The 17,127-nt window shown below is 37.6% G+C and overlaps 1 protein-coding gene across 5 annotated transcripts in view; it reads right to left on the bottom strand.

Moving 5' to 3' along the window:
• The window catches only part of LRBA (LPS responsive beige-like anchor protein), a 415,388-nt gene that overhangs the window by 81,641 nt on the left and 316,620 nt on the right, over positions 1–17,127 (bottom strand). The window lies entirely within an intron of this gene.

Raw genomic sequence — 17,127 nt, 5'->3', positions numbered from 1 at the left:
CATAAGTCTCAGAGTACCCTCTTTTGCCCTGTTGCACATTACTTATTCGGAGTGATAAATTCCAGATTTTTCTCGGAAAAATCAAAATCCTTTACATAGACTAGTACAAAACAACCGTCCACTCTCACCGAAAAGGAATTTGTAGTCTCTCTTGAAATTTCTGAGAACATGTAACCAATTCTTTCCCACCTTATTCCATCAAAACAAACCAACCTCACATACTCTGTAAGAAGAAAAATAAATCTACCAAGCCATATTTACGTATGTTTTCTTGTACGTCTAACCCATTACAGAAAAAGGGTAAGTATATTGAGTACTTCACCTTAGTTTAAGAGCGAGACACAGGAAATGTCATTTCTAAGAGAAAATATGACTTTAAAATCCCCAGAAATACAGTATCTTTGTCAAGTTTTTGGCAATGCACTTTGTTAGCACATTGGCCTTCAGAGCTATCTTCCCTTTCCCTATCAGTTCATGGAATGCCAAATAATCATACGAGACATAGATAAACAAATCAGTATCTTCATGTAAGCAAAACATAAATAATATTGAAAATCCAGAGTCCGTTTATTTGTGTCATGGAAAGACTGGTAAGGTCTATATCAGAGCCCTTCAGTCCTTTGCACATTGGGACCCCATAAAACAACAGAAAAGAGTTTCACGGCTCCTTTTCCACAAAGAAAGTGGTTACGTTATTTTTCAAGACAATTAAAAGACTTCTGCGTTAAACTCAACTTTTCCCGGAAAGCTGGATTTCATCCCTGCTATAGGACTGCCATCTAATTCTAAGTTAACTATACCAGTCTTTTTACAAGTACTCATTAGTCAATCTATATTTTTGGGGGGATCTAATTTGATACAAAGGCTTCTCAAACTGTGATTCGCTCCATGATTATGTTCACCATATTTCAGGGTAAAGGTAAGATTTGTTGAGGTTTCAGCTGCAATACTGATTAAGCGGTTTCTGCCCTGTCACATTATTTCTAGCCACTCATTCTTGATACCCAGTTACACAAACACAACTATTTGTTGGGCTGAACGGCAAAGCGAATGAGAACTGACCCAAATTAAAAACAACGTTTTGTCTTTTCTTTCAGAATTTACAGAATGCGTAATACTCTGAAAAATGTCACCTCCTAATACTTTCAAAATAGACGCCCATAATTAGTAGGGATGATAGATCATCATCTTTAGCCTCCTCTGCATTTATAAAATAGAAATAATACAATTTCCTCATCACATGAAGGTCATGTAAAGGTAAACTTATTAATGTTTTGTGGATGATTCAGATACTACAGAGTCAATATTAAAGAAAAGGCCACGTAGGATGCTGTTCTCAGAATAGAGTACAAACGGTGTGCAATAAATAGGGTTTGCAGCTATATAAATGTAGCAGCATGGAGAAACAAAAAACACTGAGTAACTTATTACATGAGCCCTGTTCATCTTGTAGACCGAATACAGCCAGCAGAAAAACAACATGTGATCGTTTAGTTAGAAACTACGTGTTAAAGCATAAGCTAAAGGGAAATGTATCCGTGGGATACAGGCATAGTTTCGTTTGGGTTTCAAGTACTTTAAGTCCATGAATTTATTCCATAAACCCTGTGAAGAGCAAAAAAGGACCCCTTTAGTTGTAGAACATAGTGTATGAACATGTCTCTATGCAATCTGCAGTTGATTCCCAAACTCATTAAAAAACACAAAGCGGCAGGTGGTGTAGAATCATCACTCTGAAAGAATTCACAACCAAAATACACTTTCTTAATGTTCTCCTATTGCTAGCTTTGTGGAAAGGCCCTTCAGCTACCAAAGCAAACAACTGAATGATGTGAACTCAGACATGTAATGACTGTCAGGTCAGCACATGACCGTTAAGCATTCATGACCCCAAATTAAGAGGTATTACCCTCTATCTACTAATCCTTGGGTCACAAATGTACAGCCTACTCCAAGAACATTAAAAATTCCTGAAATTTGCTTACACCCCACTGCTTGAAAGCTAGAAAGCTAACATGCATGAAGTGATCAGATAAGTGAAAGGGGCAGTTCTGTTCTCAAACACCAGATTAAAAATGCCATGTCTTTCAGTCACCTTTTCTGTTAATGAAGTCCACTATGATTTTATATGAAAGTATTACAGAAATACAACCATCTTCTGACAAGAAGAATTTTAATTTCACAGATCCTACCGTTTCAAATCCAAAATAGAATTTTAAAGGACCATGAAAAAAGAGGCTACGTTCGTCTTAGTAGTAAATGCATTCAGAAGGTATTACTAGTATAATCACACTACATGGGATCCACAAATTAAGTTCTACATTTTGGCAGGGTGGCTTTACTTTTTTATCTATGTAAGACTATATGTTTATCACTTTTAGTGTTTTCACATCATGTAGAACATGTAAGAGGCTGCAACAGTCATTCTGTTTGGTAAGATTACATAAAGGTTTTTACAGAGAATAAAATCCCAGCTTTTTATGCCATCATGACACGTTTTATGTCCAAAATTTACTTGTTAAAGTTAATAGAAGCATTTACATTTCCCATACTTATTTGTTACAAAAATTGCACATTTTTCAAAAGAAGATACTTCAGGAATGAGTCCTTTGTGGAGACCAAAGGAGTTGTGTTAATCTTCTAGCTGACACCAGATCTCACTACAAACTCCATACCTCATACATGAACCTAAGATTTCAGGAAGATATCAAATAGATTTCATTTTAGGTTCCGGAATTAGGATCTCCACGTAATCACCGGAGACTTTAAAGCTGTCTTCCTTCATCAATCCCCCCCACATCCCTGTCATTTTTGTATTTACATATAGTAACACAAAAAGCCCCAGAAGAACTGAACGGATCTGGCCACTCTTTTGATGCCTCAGTGTAGTTTCTCATTAGTTTCTTGTGAAATTCTCTGCTTCTCTGCCTATATCACAGCTTTCTGTCACTAAGCTCCTCTTTCACTATTCATGTGCCACCACCTTCTCTAGCCCCTTTGCAGAAAGCGATCTTTGGACTTGAAAACCCCGATATGTAGTATTTTATTGCGGTTCATAACTGGCCCCTGGCAAACAGAAATTCTGGAGACTACTTTAGTTGGTTTTTTTCCTTACTTATTCTCTTGTTTCTCATAACATCCTAAACCTCATGATAAAATGAGCAAGAAAAAGGGGAATCTTTCAGTCAAAGATGTGTGATTAAGAAAAAAGCATCCATCCCTAGGAAACCTCGTGGCTCACTTCAGGGAATATCAATGAAATACATTCCTTACCTTCCTCCTGCATTGGGACTTACTCTTGTTAGCGAAGTGAGAAAATTGACATATAACAGAGATGGCCATCTGGCAGACCATGGCGAGACCCAGCTTGCCAGGCGGTTTTATCTGATCCGCCAGCATGCCTGCCCATCACCAGCTCAACCAAATTGAGGATAACGTTTATATATGCCGCAGCAGAAAGGTGTATACATCAAATCAAAATCAGCAGGATTTATAGCATCAAATATAAAATTGAGCTAACATGACTGTGTTGAGCTAGCCAAAAATAAAATTGACCCCAGAGTACATGGAATTGCCTCATTTCTAGCGCACAGCCCAGCTCACAGCAGTCTTCTACATAACCACAATATCAAAGTGGTAGCTAAAACAACACACCTGCTTACACCTTGGGTACAAGGGCCTATAAATGGGTCATAATCAGGTTAGATGACATGTCCCATGGGAGGAATCTCAATGCAAAGCAAAATTTTCCATTACATGGTCACCCACGGTTACAACAATAAAATAGGAACATCTCGCTGTATTTGGGAGAGAAACATCCAAACCTGAAAGAATTAATCTGAATACTGCTCTCTTCTAAACTTATTCTAAACCACTAATGCATACAGGGCAAACTGCAACTGGGACAGAGTTCAATAAACACGTGTAAAGCCAGAGAGGAACACAATCCGCTAAAAATCTGAGAATGGCTCGGATCCGTCCACACTAGCAGTAAAACTAGGCTTAAAAAAAGCTCTGGATGTGAGCCATGTTTGTATGCAGCTTTGGAATGGCTTTTAATCATAGCTTCATTCTGGTGTATGCACAGCCCAAGGGTGTGCCTGCATGATGTGCTTGCATCAGTCTGAAGGGAGGATATTGACAGTGCAGACATCCAAGTCCGCTGCAGTACGGCTAGTTCATGTGCCTTTAGTATCCTAAAGAAAGGTTTAATAAATTAACTGATGATAAATAAAATAGCCCTATCAGAATATGCAGCAAAATTTAATTCTTAGTTTATTTCTATTAGTTTAGGCAAAATATATTAAAAACCTATTACGAAAAAAGTTATTCTCTGATTTATCATGAAAGCAGAGAACACTCCAGCAACTCTTGGAGCATGCTCTCACCAGCTTCCATTCCTAATCCTCATTACAAAGTTCTTATTCTGCCTCAGAAAGCAGATGGCAAGAGATAATGTCAGTAACAATTAGGAGGCTTCACTGCCCTTACGGACTCTTCTGCATACACTAGTAATATTTTTTTCAGAGATTTTTAGAAACAGGATGCTTTGCACTATTTTATTCTAGGTATACTGTTTGGAACATCCCCAAAACAATTACACAGGTTTTGTTTTGTTGGGTTTTTTCCTCTTTAAACAATGCAGAATGTTGTATTTTTTATTACTTAAAAGTAAAGACATTATAAATGAAACGTCCAACATTACTTTCGTTCTACACGTTGCAAAACTAAACCCACTTGAGTTTCCTAATATTTTTAATCAACTTCCTCTAAACTACTTGCATGCTGCTGAACCTTTCATGTTTTTATGAGCCCAGTTCAACTCTCACTAACAACTAACTTGGATCAGATCCAAAATTTCTTCTTAAACTGTGGCTTAGAGAAACCCTACGCATTTGGACAAGGGCAAACATAAAGAACCTCACAAGATTATATATTATTTGACTTTATCTATGCAGAATTTTGTCTGCTTATGACCTATTTGAATGTCAATTATACTTTTGCTATTATTAACATCGTTAATCTTGCTTTACAAGCTGTTGCTTTTTATTAACAATACTCGTCTACCTAAATAAAATCCAAAGAGGAAATAAAACTTCAGAATGAAAAGAAAAAAAAATGCTGAGGGATAGATAGATTTCATATAATTAATATGTTGGAGATTCATTTTGAAACTTCAGCATTTAAGATAGAGAAAAGAAAATTACTTCCAAAAATAAATAAGCCAGGCTAGCTTGGTTGTAGAGCCTTCTTTGAGTTACCTAAACCTTATCTTTCTATAGACATACCGTCCAATATCCTCCTACAAAGCAGCTACATTAACGGACGATATACCTGCCCTCTGCTGCTCATTAAAGCTCCCCTCTGCCAAAAGCTACTATGCCTCAGATCCGCTACGGACGCAGGCACGTGAGGACTCCCTAACATATTTCAGTCAAACTGAACCAAGCTAGACAGCTAAAACATTTTTTAACTAGTTAAACTAACCTGGAAAGAGTCAGGTGAGCACAAGCATGAGAAATTCTAGCTCTCATGTTGTTACTAGCGGTCCTCTACTTCAGAGGGAACTTACATGCCTCAAAAGCGGAACAATTATATTGGTTTAAATTGCACAGTGTACAGTATTTGTAGCTATTAGAGAATGAAATAAGGAAATTAGAACGGGTCTTGTATTGGATTTGGTTCTGCAGTTGACTATATACCTCACAAATTTTACTACTGCAGTTCAATAGATCAGCAAGTAAGTACTTAAAGGGGTACCTTGCAGCTAGCATGTGCACCCTTTTAACTAATAAAGACTGAGAGTGAAAATTACAACCCAAGACATTTGGGGTTGCTTGCATTCCTTCAAAAAGAGGAACTGGAACAGGAATTCACAGTCCTTGATTATTTAAGGGTGGACCAACCATCTGACCGAAGGAAGCGAGCGCCCAGTACATTTATTACTCACGTGAGCATGACCTTGATTGTCAAAAGCCTGCATTTATTTTGCTAAATGCATTCTCCTACTTGACTGATGGGCTATAGTTTGGCCTCCCTTTAAACCAAAAGGGCTACACCTGAACTTCCAATTAAATGGTAACAACTGGCAGATGTGAGGGAACATCTAGCAGGAGGTTGATGCTGAGCAGATGGGCTAGGGTGCAGCAACCTTTTCCATCAGTTTCCGCCCACTGCTTTTGCAAAAGCGCGTAATCGCCAGGAGCCTGACACTACACTTCCTCAAGCAGCAGTATGATACTCCCTGCAGAGCGCTGTGCCGCTGCAGTTAAACTAATATCAGAAACACAGCTAACTAGAGCTTGTCTAGCTCTACAAGGCCACGCTGCTGGCTGCGGTTTAATGAGGTACCAACTTTGACAGAGAAAAAGGTTTAAGAAGTTTCCGCTCTGAAATGTCTGTACTTGCACTGCGCTGCAGCCAACTCTGCCGTTATTTGTGCCACTGCCACCACCGGTAGAGCAATATTGTAAATCAAGTCACTAAAATAATAACCTAGGTTAGAAACAAGGCTTTTTCATACCATTTCAGTGATCCAGTTTAAAGTACAGCCTCGCAAACATTTGTTCCTGAACAAAGACACAGATGAGGAAACGTGGTGAGGGATAGGAAGAAGAGGATGGGGGGCTTCCCTTAGCTACATCCCTGCAAGTCCCCTAGGTTTTGGAACTACGTCTTCAGATTTTCCTTTCTATAAAGCCAGAAAATCTGTTGTACAGGACTAAAGCATCATTAATTTGATATGGTCAAGAGACTTCTATTTATTAGAGCAAGAAGAGTGGGGTACTGTTTCTCTCAAGAAACTCTCACGTATTCCTCTCGAGCTTGTCTTACTGAATGTAAGATCTTGTATTTCATATTAAACGCTTTGTACTGCCTAACAAACTAGATATCTTTTTATTTGTATAAACGTCCACAGTCCCTTTCTGGTTCCTGTTGTTACTCTTAATGTTCCCGAGTCTAATTACACACTCTTTGAAAAAAATTACCTTGTAGCAAATTTTAATTTTTCATTTCATGAACAACCTTTACATCTTTATATTATGAAACAGAGAATGCCATTTCCTGATGCATCTTCTCAGTACTATTCATTCTATTGTAAGCTTTTATTTATGCTCTTTCTTATTCTCCTCTCTTCTAGGAAGAAGAAACTCTTTCCTCATACGAGAGTCCTTCCTACCTCCGTATCATCGTCACAAGCTTTCTCTGTAGCCCAGATGGTTTTAGCAACATTACTGTTCCTCATCCCAGGCTTTCAAAAAGTGGAGTCTTGCCAGGGAAAAGCACTGAAAGCAAAGCCTCAGCTGACTTTTTTTGTATCCTCCCATGTAGGGCACAGATGGCCGTGTTTTCTCAGCCCCTCCCCTACTTCAGCTGAAGACCACAAATTCTCAGTTTATTTCTCCACAGCTTCACATATGCAAATGTTATCAAAATCTCACTTTCTTTTCCAACACTTAGGATGGAAACTTCTCTACATTCTGACTATATTACAAATACTCTATTTAGAACAAACTACCCATCAAATTCAAATTTAGCAGCATATTTTCACATATGATCTATAAATAAACTTTAGACAACACTAAAACAAATCCAGCACCACCAGATCCTACCAGGTCTCTCACCAGTACGTTCTGTTGTATGGAAGTCCTGACCGTCATTAGTTCACCTTACAGGAGGGACAAGTTGCACTATTTCTTTGCAAAGCAACTTCCAATCACAGACTGTAGCTCTTAGTAAATCAAGTAAGAAACTGCCATCGCTTTCAAATTTTTTTTCTCCCTTACCTATACCGAGCTTGTGATGCAATTTTTCCATCTTAAACAAAATTCTTACTACATTTTCAGCAGTATCCCTCCGAACACCGTTTACAGGGAGTGCCCAGGCACAGCATTCGGAGAACAGACGAACAGAAGACAGACAGATTTAGCGAACACCTGTTAAATGGGGCAATGGCTCCAGCACAATTCTTTCCCACTTCATTTCACACAGTAATAACTTTAATGTCCTCCATGGACTCGCTTTCAAACACCAGTTCTACAACATCAAACAACAAAAGAGCTGAAAGGAAATTTGTCTAGATTGCTTCCAATCAACTTTTTTGGATAAAAGCAAATTTACCTACCTTAGTTTTCCTTTATTTTTTTTTAAACTGTATATGCTCAAACTGGGTTATCATTTGGCTTTTTATAATCTTTCCCAGCTGCATATCATTCTGCTCCATGTTTTACTATTTATCTTGGTTATGATAAATTCTCTTACCCTATTAGAAAATCTGCATCTCTCATCACTCTTTTGAATGTTCATAGTTTTAGTTTGGGCTTTGTTTCCTTTTGACTCTTCTACATCCGTTCTGGCTTTTTTTACTACTTAACCTCTTTTTTGTTTCATTTTGCTCTTTTTAAAAATATTTGTGCTCTACTTTTTAGTTTCTCTCTTGCTCACCTTGTTTAGTCTCAGGCTTCACTTAGATGCATTACAGATAACTGTGTAGCATCATAAATGATTAGCAAGTAATTTAAACTATTTTTAGAATGTGATAGGTTGGGGTTTGTTTAAATATGAGGGAACTAGGCTAGAATTATTTAATACCTTGGATTTTTTCAACGATGAAGATTGGCAAATTTTCATCCCAGCTTCTTTAATTTTTTTTTTTCCACCATAGCAAGGACAGACAGACTGCCCAGGAAATCACGTTCCATGATTCCATTAAGCTTTCTTTATTCAGGAAGACTGGCATCTATCACACTTTCAGAAAATATTTAAATGCAAGCATGTGTGGACTTCTTCTTCTTCTTCTTCTTCTTCTTCTTCTTCTTCTTCTTCTTCTTCTTCTTCTTCTTCTTCTTCTTATTATTATTATTATTATTATTATTATTATTATTATTATTATTATTATTATTATTATTTTACTCTGCTTACAGTCTTGAAGTCCAGAGTTTAGTTGTAATTTCAATAAAGTAACTCGTATGCAGAATTTAAAGAGACGGTAGGAATCACAAACAAGATGTAATGAAGGCATTATTATGGAAAGAATAGATTTTACAAACTCTGCTTTCCCTTCCTATTTACATATCTGGATTGGATACAAATAAGATCAATGCTTTTGGCTAACAAATGATGAAATACTACCTAGGTTACTATTCTCATTGAAAAGGCAAAAAAAAAGTTTCTTTACATCATCGCATTTTTGCTTTTTACTATATATTAACTTTGTCCTACAGATGCACCTCTCCAGTGCATTCCATCATATATATTACCCAAACCCCATCTTCCGATATTAGCATATTTTGATGTGTTATGAAACCAAAACTGAATGCTTTCAGCATTCTTAAGACAAGTTCTATTCAAAAGCATGGCTCGAGTTCACTTTCCATTACCTCCCTCATATTCTTGAATATATTTGACTTTCTTCGTATAGTACTCTCCTCTACAAATTAAATCAATAAAAATTCTTTCCTGAAAATTAGTAAAACCAATATTCCAACAGAATTGGATTTAAATAAATGTCAATTTCTGGCCATATTTCTTAGACGGCACTTCAATAAAAATAAGTTATTCTTATACACACAGAGTCAATTGTATACACAGAAAAATTAGTCTACTTTTGTTTATTCCCAGATTTTCAGAATCTTTTCTAATAGGCCATATATTACATTCCTTCAGAAATATTTCTTCCCTACTTTTCAAAAATGTCTTATATTGAATGATTGTTTTATTTTCCCTCTAGAATACCCACAGATTAGGTTTTCACTTGCACTGATTTCACCTAAGTGCGGTTATGCTGGCATTACTAATGTTATTCTAGACCTATCTTCATATGAGATCTGAATAAGGTGCTTAACAATATGTAATGACGGTCTGATTCCCCTCCCTTTCTATGGTAATAATCAGATCTGCACCTGATATAATTAAATCAAAAGACTGCTTACGATTATCCAATATTTCTTGATTCTAGCCTGCACACAAGTATTTCTGTGTGAAAGACAACGCAGGTTCTAACTTTTAGGAAGTAATTCTAACTGTGCAAAAAATCCTGCAGTGACAAACACAGATGACGCAATTGTTACACGTGTGGCTGAGTTGGTAGGAAATGAGTGTAAGTGGTACAGTAACACAATTATACCAACACACCGCTTAGCTCAGGTGCAAAACAAACAGTTTTAAGCCAGTGCTGGTGTTCTACATGGACAAATAGAAAGGGAAAACCAGACAATCACTAGAACTGCACACTGCAGTCCTGGAAGCACTTTTTGAGGAAAGAAGGAATCCTGCTGCTTAAATTTACACACCATCCTACATTTCTTCAACTGTTTAAGAGAATTTCTGTGCTCCTCTGCCTGTTAGGTACAGGCAGCCCCTGTGCTTCCCAGGACTTCCCTGTTTTCACAGATGAGGAAAAAAATTACGTGTTAAACAATATCAAACTTCTAAATACATGAAGACCTATATGCTAGCAGGCTGGACCCTTCACACCAAACTTTGCTGGGGAATAACATTCCTGACAACTTTCTGGATTAGACTGTTAAGTTTCTGAGACTTCTATGAATGGAAATGTTTATGTTGCCTGCTACCTGATAACCTTACCTTCTGCACAAAGCTTCTTCCATAATCACAGCTTGAAAGCAACATAAAATGAATGCAGTGTAGTGTTTTAAGATGCATCGTCAATAATAGTTAGGTTTAAACATACACCTGTTTTAAATGCATGACACACGTGGCATAGAAATACAAGTTTTGCCAGGAAAAGCAAAGTTACAGATTACTTTCCAACCTACTTTTTCTGTTATAAATTTATGAAAGTGATTTTTTCTACAGATTAAAATGCTTGTAGAGTTAATAGATATCCTCCTTTCAGAGGATATTGTATAAATCTTATATTGTATATAGATTATAATTTCCAAAGAAAAGCCACAAGAAATCACCAAACATCAGAAACACAAATGGAAGTAACGCTTCAATTGCATATATATATCATAAAGTAAAGAGTTTGAAAGAACGGGTATCAAAACTCTTCTCCTTTTTCACCATGATCCATCACCTCTCTTCTAGATGAACAGATACCGAACATGCCAACAGAACCACACAGAAGAGCCTGAGTTGAGTGAAGAGTTCACAAAGCTATGACTTTCCTTCTCTACTCCACACTCAAATTCTGTAAACGTTTCAGATCAGCTTGGATTGCCAGAAGCATCTTCATCACGCAGTGTAGAATCATAGAATTGTTAAGGTTGGAAAAGACCCTTAAGATCATCGAGTCCAACCGTTAACCTAGCACTGCCAAGTCCATCACTATACCGTGTCCTTGAGCACCACGTCTATCCGTCTTTTAAATACGTCCGGGGATGGAGACTCAACCACTTCCCTGGGCAGCCTGGTCCAATGCTTGACCACCCTTTTGGTGAAGAAGTTTTTCCTAATAGCCAACCTAAACTTCCCCTGGCGCAGCTTGAGGCCATTTCCTCTTATCCTATCACTTGTTACTAAGGAGAAGAGGCCGACCCCCACCTCGCTGCCACCTCCTTTCAGGCAGTTGTAGAGAGCCATAAGGTCTCCCCTCAGCCTCCTCTTCTCCAGACTAAACAACCCCAGTTCCCTCAGCCGCTCCTCACAAGACTTGTGCTCCAGACCCTTCCCCAGCTTCGTTGCCCTCCTCTGGACACGCTCCAGCACCTCCATGTCCTCCTTGTGGTGAGGGGCCCAAAACTGAACACAGTAGTCGAGGTGCGGCCTCACCAGTGCCAAGTACAGGGGCACTATCACCTCCCTGGTCCTGCTGGCCACACTATTCTTGATACAAGCCAGGATGCCATTGGCCTTCTTGGCCACCTGGGCACACTGCTGGCTCATGTTCAGGTGGCTGTGTCTATGTGTACACAGACCAATCTGCATTCTAGCTTTTTAAGACTACATCCAATCCTGCTTAAACTAGAATTTCAAAGCAGGTGCTGCACAGATAACAACTCTGACGTTGCTAGTTAACCCGGTTTTCAGTTTAGCCTTTTTCCTGCTCTCTAATGCTTTTAACATATTGAACAAGTAAGCTATTACCAGCAATATATGACTAATAATCTAGCAATCTATTAGTAGAAATACACAGTTCATATCCACATGATGTTCTACAGCACTTGCTGTAACACCTTTGTAAATACACAGCTGTGAAACCAGGAAAAATACCACGGAGAGATTTTTCCAAGATAATACAAAAAATCCAGTACATTCCAAGTTACAGGCACTGCCTTAACTGCTGCTTCAATATCTTTATTTGCCTAATAGCAATAGTTTTAATAGATTGAAAGTAGCATAATGTTCTTGAAACCAACTTTTGTTTTTTTCATCTGTTCACTTTCCATGGACAGGAGAGAGTGAAGACTCACAAAAACTGCAGTTCTGAGTATTGTTGGTGTGTTGGTTGGCAGGGAATGTTACTTTTTCAGTGTTTTCTGGTGTAAGGTGCAGTAGCCTGTGCTAAAAAGTAATGCACCATATCGACTGATAACGATCCTCTAATTCTCACTGTAGATCTTTCTTACCAACCGGTGGTTCTTAATACTGATTCATTTTGCTCCACTAAAATCTGCATTAGGGTGAATGGCTGGCTTACCCTTCCCCTCCATTTTACTTCATCATGCCAGGATAAATTTTGTTTATAGTACCTTTATATATTTAAGTATTTCATTTGTTTCAGAAAGCGTCCTAGCTTCCAATCACTGCGTTTTCAATTATTTGAAAATTGGGTTTCAAAACTTTCAATCCAGCACAGTAATCTCATCACTTTTCTAATCTGTCTTGCATTTTCCCAGCACTGAACCAAATGGATAAACCAGTAATCATTAAAGGACTAACTCTGCAATAAAGCACTAAAGTACTTAAATTGAGATATATTGTGGAAAGCTGTCTTGACAGACCTCAACAACTTTATTATCATTGAAGCAATCTAATTCTCAAAAAGCTGAGGCTCATCAAAGCTGTGTGAAATTTAGTTATTATCGGTTGATTAATAGTTTTAAATTAATTCTTACCTATTCGGACATCCAACCTTCAATGACAGGACAAAATGGACCACTTTACTATTTAGAACAAACAGAGCCGCCTTATTAGGATTTTCAGCTATTCCTAACTATCAATAGGAAGTATGCCATTTTTCCTTGGGTTGCACCTGGTCTTTGTGAATGTCTACTTTGTCGTGCATGATAAGAAGGGGATTTAAAATTTCTATCAGCTTTTATAGGGTAATTATCACTAACTCCAACATAACTAAGACTGTGAAGCCAACAAGAGACCCCAGAACAATCGAAGTTTAAAAGGTTATGTCTATTTCAGTGTCTGAAAAATGACGTTATCAACTACTGCTACAGTTTTTGTTTAAGATTTCTGTATCCAAACAACATCTGAACATCTATCTCTTTTTACTCTTCCCTTCCCAGTTTACTTCCCATTTCTTTTTCCTATAGGTCTCCCAGAAGCATGGGAGAACCAAAAAGTTGTTAGGTGTTTTCTTTTTATTAGGTATCAGATCAAGTCAGCATTCTCCCCTTTGCTCACACACTAATGCCCTAAAGATATCAGAACTCACTTTGAAATAATAAAGTGAGGATTCAACAGTATGTTGCATTTGGAAGCTTTCTGTTTTGCTGAGGGGAGGAATTATAATTTTATCTCATTTAAAAGTCTGTGATTTTTATTCTTATTACATATATATATAAAAAACGACGGAATTATACAATAATACAATTACTGTCAACTGCATCTGTGTAAACTGAAAAATATCTTTGGATATCTTAGCAGTTATTTTATGGCATTAAATATAATACAGAGCTTTAGAGGTATCTAATAAGGTTTCAGAACGGTAAAAGCTTTTCCATCAAACTGTAGACTTTCTCAGAGAAAAATATCCTAGCTCCCTCCCACATTGATTTGTGCTATTATAAAATATTGTGCTATCACAAACTAATACAAAGTACCAACTATAAGCAGAAGCAATACATGCCTTTTACGCGTCTTTGTATTGCTTAGAATGACATCCTGATGCTATCGTTTCGCTCATCGTGACATTCCATCAATCAAAACCCAGTTTTAATTATAGGCCATTCTGCTTTTTCTCTCAAAGCAAACACAAAAGACACGCAATGATCTATTTCAATTAAAATACATACTTTATAGAATTAAAAATAGGTTGGGAATCAGTTTTAAATCAGCTATCAGCCTGTCAATTAATGTTCTGAACCCCTGCTATTGACCCAGTACTGTACAAGCTGTTATTATGCACTGTCCTACATATCATCTGTTCCCTGTGCTGGTCTGTTCCAGAAAGACAGACAGCTGCAACAGTATATCCCTGTTCAACCTGAGGACCATCTGACTTTAATTGTAGCACACAGCTTGATGTGGGTCTGGTTATGAGAAGCCAAAGTATCACACTGTAATAATCTGGAAAAGCAGAAACCTGCCAACACAAGGCTGCAAACAGGGGCTTGGGCTGTCTGGCTGGCTGACGGGCTGCAGGAAATATGATTAATGAGCAAGGTATAATGATATCAGGAACCCGATTAGCACCACAAAAAGGTCACAGATCAAAGTAGTATGCATTTCATGAGCTCCAATCATTGTATAAGATCCGTGGACTTAAAGAAGTAAACTGAAATGCAAAGGGAAAAAATATCTGAGTGTGATAGCTTACAAAATGAGCACTTAAAATACTGTAATCACTATTTTGTCTGAACCAGGAAGCAGTAAGAATATATTACCTGAATGAATCAGCCCATGCCACATTGTAGCAAGCTTTTTTTGATAGTATTTGTGAGGAACTGAGCTTTAAGCATTCTTCCTAAACACACCTATTCTACTTAAAAATAAAAAAATGGTGAATTGATGCTGATGGTATCCAATCCACTGAGTGTTAACACAAAAAAGCAACTTAATATTTGCATGTGATTTTCTCAGTTTTATTCCACTGCAAAACCAGCAGATTGCAGAGGGTGTCATCCATACCAGCACTAACAGGGCCACCAGCACCACGAGAAGGTCAACTATGTCACACAGAAGCAGTTAACGCAATTCACTGGCACAGAGGTTTAAATTTAATGATGCCAGGCTGACCAAAACTGAATACCTGAATTACAGCAACAGTATCAGGGACCTACAGTGTCACCAAAAGGGATGACGTCTGACACGCTTTAATATACCGTCACTTGGTAAATTATTTCTTACTTTTGTAATTAACTTAAGCCTTAAAAAAAATTCTGTTCTGTCCAGTTATGCGATACTTGAAAATTGCATGTTTCTGTAAAAGTTCTTTGTTTTGAAAAACTCTAATTTATGGCAACTTTTGCACACTCTTTCAATACGCCATTTGACAAGTGGTACTGCAAGCTCTGCTTTCACAGCAGTAGTTATGAAGTAAAGCAGATTACTAGCAAAGTCTTTTTGATTAAAATAGTTTCAAAAGTCACAATCACTAATGAATAATTACTTGGGGGGAAAAGTATATAAGAAGGAAACATTAATTACATTTAGATAATAAATATATTTCAGTTTCATAAGAAATGCTGAGTGAAATTAAGGAAATGACACAGTAATTTTAATCTTCATCGTTCAAATATACAAAAGTTAACATACTGCTGTTTTCAGGTTACTTTTTCTTGAAATTAAAGTTTTGGATATGTAACAAGCGCTTCCCTCATTCTAGAATGTTCTGAACTGCTTTTTTTCACAATTCAACAAAATAAAGATGCACTTATTGCAGATTGTACATAAAAAGAAAAAAATACATTTGGAATATGGATTGAGATCATTACTCTCTAAGAGAAGACTTTAAAGGGATTTTACATTTTGTGCCCAAGAGTTTAACAGTAATAATGGAAAAGCAGCTGCTTCCTGCTGACGAAGCACTTCATCCCGAGAATACAGCACAAGTGAGAGATACCAAAGAGAGCTGCAAGAAAGGCAGACACTAGTAGCAGAGGCTTTGGGAAATGATGGAAGGATGAGGGAAGGGTAGGTCAGAGCATATGGAGAGGTGGGGGTGAGAAAAACCTGGCACCAAGGCTAGAAATGAGGAAAAGAAAATTAAGAGCTAAAATCTTAGAAGAGGAGGAAGCAGGAGATGGAGAATAACTTCACCGTGGGGAAAGCCAGATCTGTAATTAATAGAATGAGAACTATATTTTATGCAAAAGCTAAAATACCACAGTTGTGAGAGATCAAGGCCACAGGCTGCCTTTGACAAGTCTGCTTAAGAACACAGCTTTTCATTTCTCAGGTTATCCTGAATCACCAACGCACGCCAAGCTCAAAAAGGTGTCAGGCTACCTCCCTAACCTATTACCTATCAGCACAACTGTAAGATCAAAAGTTGCATTTGAACATGGTTTGCCAAGTAGTCCTGCTAAATGTTAGTATATTTCATACCTCGTTTAAATAAAATTTGCACATAATTCTATACGAAGCAAACCACTAAATTCACCTAACATAATTTGTGATTATTATGGTGCACCCTACAACTGCCTGCAGAAATCTAGGCCAAGTAACATTTCTGAAGACCGTGGTATCATGTCACCAGTACAAGTGCAGTGTAAAGCATTCTGATGACTCATAAATCACAGATTTCTTCTGCTGTGACCGTTGTGCAATTTTATGAATATGAGGTCTGATGTTCTGCCAACAACGGAACTTTTTCAATTCCCATTTTCTAACTTAGGAATATCAGGATGTTATCACGCCGAAGCCTGGTACCTGAAAAGTTTTTGAGACTTTCCATGCCTTAATTCAGTATTTCCCAGTTAGCTGACTACCACATGAAAACTGCAGCCTCATTTTTCAAGATTCATTAAAAAAAGCTTCTCTAACTTACTTACTTTAGAGTGCCACTGATGCAGAATCCTTTCCTTTTGAGAAGAGCCGAATGTAATAGCTTTGAGAATGTGCTGAAACACCAACAATGACACTGAAACAGCTATTCTGTAATTCATTACGCTGCCCAGAGGGCACAGTGAAGACAGGCAGTGCTAACAACAGGATTTTCCAAAACAGGGAAGAGTAATACAGGTTTGAGGAATGAAGTAGGCAAAGGAAAATTCAGTGTTACTTTCTTGTAAAAACTGCTCTGAAAAATATCAGTTTAATAGA

This window comes from Nipponia nippon, unplaced genomic scaffold (assembly GCF_047370975.1).
Source record: "Nipponia nippon isolate SJK-2023a ecotype South Korea unplaced genomic scaffold, ASM4737097v1 scaffold_6, whole genome shotgun sequence".
NCBI lineage: Eukaryota > Metazoa > Chordata > Aves > Pelecaniformes > Threskiornithidae > Nipponia > Nipponia nippon.
This window is presented reverse-complemented; position numbering and strand designations above follow the sequence as displayed.